The following is a 4,868-nucleotide window of genomic DNA, read 5'->3' as shown; positions in this document are numbered from 1 at the left end:
TATTTAGAGACAGGGTCTCACTGAGTTGCTTAGGGCCTCACTAAGTGGCTGAGGCTGGCCTCCACCTTGCGATCCTCCTGCCTCAGCCTCCTGAACTGCTGGGATGACAATTGGATGCCAACTTGGGAGGATCACAAGTTGGAGGCCAGCCTCAGCAATTTAGCGTGGCCCTAAGCACCTCAGTGAGACCCTGTCTCTAAATAAAATACAAAATAAGGGCTGAGGACGGGGCTCAGGGGTTAAGCGCCTCTGGATTCAATTCCTGGTACCATGTTTTTTTTAAATAAATAAACATTAAATAAAAGAAGTGGTGTCCAGCATTTGCGTGGACTGTGGACAGCGGGCCTAGTGGCTGCAGAGACAAATTGTAGCTTCACTTAGGTCCTCACTCTCCAAGCTTAGGAAAATGTCACTCATGATGCAATAGATAATTAAACAATATATTGGCAGAGGGAAAAAAAAATAGTTCAAGACACTTGCCAAGCCGACATCAGGCACAAGAGGCCCTGAGGGCTGCCTGTCCCTCCTTAGGGGTCACCAGTCCAGATCTGCCTGTCCCTCCTGAGAGGTCACTGGTCCAGATCGGCCAGAGCACTGGAGCCTTGGAGGGCTGTGTCTTCTCAGCTGCTTTCCTGAGAGCTGAGGACACCCCTCATTTTCAGCTGACTTTGCTGTTATTATTATTTTGCTTTGGTGCAAACTTGAGAGAATCTTCCTATCAGCCCAATCAGAACCGGACGTCCTGCTCCATCTTTTTTTGGGGGGGGGAGCGGGTACTGGGGATTGAACTCAGGGGCCCTTGATCCCTGAGCCCCGTTCCCAGCCCTATTTTGTATTTTATTGAGAGACAGGGTCTCCCTGAGTTGCTTAGGGCCTCACTTCTGCTGAGGCCGGCCTCCAACTTTCGATCCTCCTGCCTCAGCCTCCTAAGCTCCTGTGAACACAGGCGTGCACCACCGCGCCCGGCTCCTACTTCATCATCGGATCCTAACCTCAGCACACACACAGTCAAGCGTGAACCGTGCAGAACGCTGTCAATCACTTGGCAGAAACTCTCTGCCTGTTTGCAAATTCTTCTGGAGATTTCCCAATAGGCATTGTCTGCCAAAGCACTCATTTCAAAACCTCTCTGCGGCCTCCTGGGGGACAGTACCAGGAACTGGATGTTTCCAAGGAGTCCAGTTGTTGTTTTCAGATATTGGATTTTTTGCTGTTGTGGGGTAAAAAAGGGACCTTTTCCCACTTTATTTTACAAAGCACTGTTGCTGGTTGGCATCAGTGCAATCCATCCCTGGGCTCACAGGACGTGCGGTTGCCTCTCTCTGTTCTCTATGGTTCTAGAACACTCACTGCTCCTCTTTGAGGGAAGACTATACACTTCTGACCCGTGGACATGAGTTCTTGGCCAGTGATTTGGGGGGTTTTCCTGCTGCATCTGGAGAAGGGAAGTGAGTTGTCCCTTGTAAGTAGAAGTCCTAGGGTCTGTTACTGTTTTAAAATCACCCTGCTGCTGGGGGCCGTGGCGCACACCTGTCATCCCAGCTGCTCGGGAGGCTGAGGCAGGAGGATCGCAAGTTGGAGGCCAGCCTCAGCCACTTAGCGAGGCCCTAAGCCACCCAGTGAAACCCTGTCTCAAAATTTAAAATAAAAAGGGCTGGGGATGTGGCTCAGGGGTTAAGTGCCCCAGGGGTCAATGCCCAGCCATGTACACATATACAAAGGTACGCAAATAAATAAGTCTGGGAATTTAGCTTAGTTGTAAAGCATTTGCTTAGTATGTAGGAGGCTCTGGGTTTAATCCTCAGTACTGGGGGATGGAGGATGATAAGAGTCCACTTATTATAATTTTTGATTTAGCCTGGGGCACTTTACCACTGAGCAACATCCCCAGTCCTTTTTATTATTACTTTAAAAAATTTTTTATTTTGAGACAGGGTCTCACTCAGTGGCTGAGGCTGGCCTCCAACTTGCAATCCTCCTGCCTCAGCCTCCTGAGGCCCTGGGATCCCAGATGAGCACCACGGGGGGGCCTAGCTCAAGATTCCAATTTTGATAAGAAGGAGCAGCAGGGGGTAGCCAGGGAGGGGACGAATGGTGTTGAAATATCACACGGCCCACTCATAAGTACGGACATTGCCCATGAATTTAAAATACAAATTAAAAAGTCAAGGGGACGCACTTTATTGTGACAAAATGTTTTTATTGCTGTGATCTGAAGCCGAATCTGCAATACCTCAGAGGCAGGACTGCAGCATCGGGTGCAGAACTCCTTGGGTTGCATAAGTCCTGGCTGGGTCTTAGCCCTGAAATAATTTTGTCATTGAGCCTGTTGACAGGGAGAAAAAAAAAAATCGAACACTTTGGCCACAGTTTCCTTACCACAAATCTCTGCCCTCCCAGCCTCATCCTTCCCAGGGTGTCGAAATCCCTGTCATTTATTTTCTCACCTCCAAGTCTGATATTCAAGTCCCCCCAAAGGGCTCGCTGACAGCCTGGTCCTTGGGTCATGATTAAAGGCAGCAAGGACAGAGGCTTTTCTCCAAAATGATCCAAGGACTGATTGGAAGAGGAGCTGCTAGTTAAGGATGAGAAGGGACATCTTGCCCCATGGAGCAGGGCGCCCCCTGCAGGCGGAGGGAGGTGAGGGGCAGCTGGTGGGGAATCAGAAGTTTTGGCCACCAGGGGGCGCCCGAGGCCCTCTGTCCAGGCCTGGTGCTGTCTCCCCTGGAAGCCGTCTGAGGACCATCACCCCAAATTTGGCTTTGAACCCCAGCAGCACCGCCCACCAGCCAGAGTCCTGGGCCAGGGTGCTTGATCTCACTGTGCCCCCGCCCACCGTTCTCACCTGTCACATGCAGGTAACCGGATTTACCTGAGGTTTATATTTGTACAGGGCTCAGAATCAAACCAGGACCTTAAACGAGCTAAGCAAGGACTTATGTTTTTATTTTATTTTATCTTGGTACCAGGGAGTGAACTCGGGGGCCCTACACCACCCAGCCCCGTCCCCAGCCCTGTTTTGCATTTTATTTAGAGACAGGGTCTCGCTGAGTGGCTCAGGGCCTTGCTGAGTGGCTGAGGCTGGCCTTCACCTTGCGATCCTCCTGCCTCGGCCTCCTGAGCTGCTGAGATGACAGGTGTGGCCACCGCGCCGGGCTCAAAGCAAGTTTTTTAAAAGTCATCTCTCTCTTTTTTTTTTTTTTTTTTAAATTTAACATTGGGATTTTAAAAAGTCAATTTAAAGAGACGGTTTCACTCTCTGAAGCAAGGAACACACACCCACCCTGTCACCTCCCAAGTCTCTGTAGCTTCCCTCTGCTGCTTCTGGGGCCCCGCTGAGCACCCCCCGGCCAGCAGGCATGGGGTTCCCCGGTGGAGGGACCCCTGAGCCGAGGGCAGGACGCTCAGAGCAGGACTTGGCAAGGCCGCCTGGTGTCATTCACATGGTGGGAATGTCCTGCTGCCCTGGCTGCGGTCCTAGTGTGGCTCTCCTCCCAGGAAGGTGCAGGACAAGGAGCTTTGTCCGGCTACTACTGGGAAACAGAGGCCCGGAGACTTGGGGTGGATCCGAGAAAGGGGGTGCCCTGAGCGGTCACCTCACCTGCCGGGGGGACCGTAGACCGCGTGGGCAGAGCAGCTTTGGAGCTGTGGCCAGCAGGGCTTTGTCCACCATCAGGAGGAGCCCTCTCCAAGGAGATGGACCTTCCTGCCCAGGAGCCCCAGAGTCTAAAGGCGACAGGAGGGAGATGGCTTTGTGGCTTGGGATCTGCAGCTAGAGGGAGAGTGGAAGGGGACCCCTCTCCCCACGGTCACCTCCCCCAGTGCAAACTCTGTCCTTTCAAGCCTTCTGACATGTGATACACATCCAGGACGGTGGGGACCTTAAGAACATAGCTTGTTACTGAGTAGCATGGCGCACACACGCCTGCCATCCCAGCGGCTCGGGAGGCTGAGGCAGGAGGATCGCAAGGTGGAGGCCAGCCTCAGCCACTGAGCAAGGCCCTGAGCAACTCAGCGAGACCCTGGCTCTAAATAAAAGATAAAAAGGGCTGGGGACGGGGCTCAGGGGTGAAGCACCCCTGGGTTCAATCCCCAGGACCAAAAAAAAAAAGAACATAGTTGGTCAAGTTTGACAGGAACCCAGCCCAGGGAGAAATCAAACATCACTCTCTTATCCTGCCTGTCTGGCTCCTTTCCTACTTGGGACATCTCCATGACAGTCAGTGTGCCAGCCTGTGGACTCTGTAGAAATAGAATCACACTTTTATATGGCTTCACTACTGGCAGGATGCAAAGCTGTTCACCATTGCAAGGAGAGACCCCCATGTCCCCCCCAGCAATCCCCAGGCTGGGAATGGAACCCACAGGTGTCTGCCACTGAGTCACACCCCCTGACCTTTTGATTTTGTTTTGAGATTGGGCCTTGCTAAGGGGTTGAGGCCGGCCTCCAACTTGCAATCCTCCTGCCTCAGCCTCCCGAGCCACTGGGATGACAGGCGTGTGCCACCGCGACCAGTTGAAAAAGAATATGCGCTCACAGTGGGTCCCTCTGAGAGGACCCACTCTGTCCCTTGAGGGTGTCCCCTTTCCCTTTTGCCATCCCTCGAGAGACTCATGCCTGTTCCTCTGAGTGGCGGGTCTGAGGTCTTTCTGACTTGATCGCAAGAATCGGGGTTCAAAAGGGGGGTCTTCATGCTGCCTCAGTTTCCCAGACGACCCGGGCTCTGCAGCGGGACTGTGGGGTGGTCAGAAGGAAGAAAATTAAATAAGACCAAGTCCACCAGGCAGGGCAGCAGGCTCCTCGTCCCAAGGACTTGGGAGGCTGAGGCAGGAGGATCTCAAGTTCCAGGACAGTCTGGGTGACAGAG

General features: G+C 52.8%; 1 long non-coding RNA gene across 3 annotated transcripts; it reads right to left on the bottom strand.

The window, feature by feature from the left end:
• Positions 1–2,165: 2,165 nt before the first annotated feature.
• LOC125611760 lies at positions 2,166–4,516 on the bottom strand. 3 transcript variants are annotated; one of them, XR_007342013.1, is made up of 5 exons: positions 4,397–4,516; positions 3,602–4,242; positions 2,873–2,914; positions 2,448–2,624; positions 2,166–2,326 (listed from the first exon to the last, which is right to left on the bottom strand). It is a non-coding gene; the product is annotated as an uncharacterized LOC125611760 (long non-coding RNA). The 3 variants fall into 3 exon arrangements; XR_007342012.1 differs by having other exon boundaries at positions 2,448–2,914; XR_007342014.1 differs by having other exon boundaries at positions 2,448–2,914; positions 3,602–3,726.
• Positions 4,517–4,868: the final 352 nt, after the last annotated feature.

Source organism: Marmota marmota, unplaced genomic scaffold, assembly GCF_001458135.2.
Source record: "Marmota marmota marmota unplaced genomic scaffold, marMar, whole genome shotgun sequence".
Classification (NCBI taxonomy): domain Eukaryota; kingdom Metazoa; phylum Chordata; class Mammalia; order Rodentia; family Sciuridae; genus Marmota; species Marmota marmota.
Note: the sequence above shows the minus strand (reverse complement) of the source record. Positions and strands in the feature narration are given on the sequence as shown.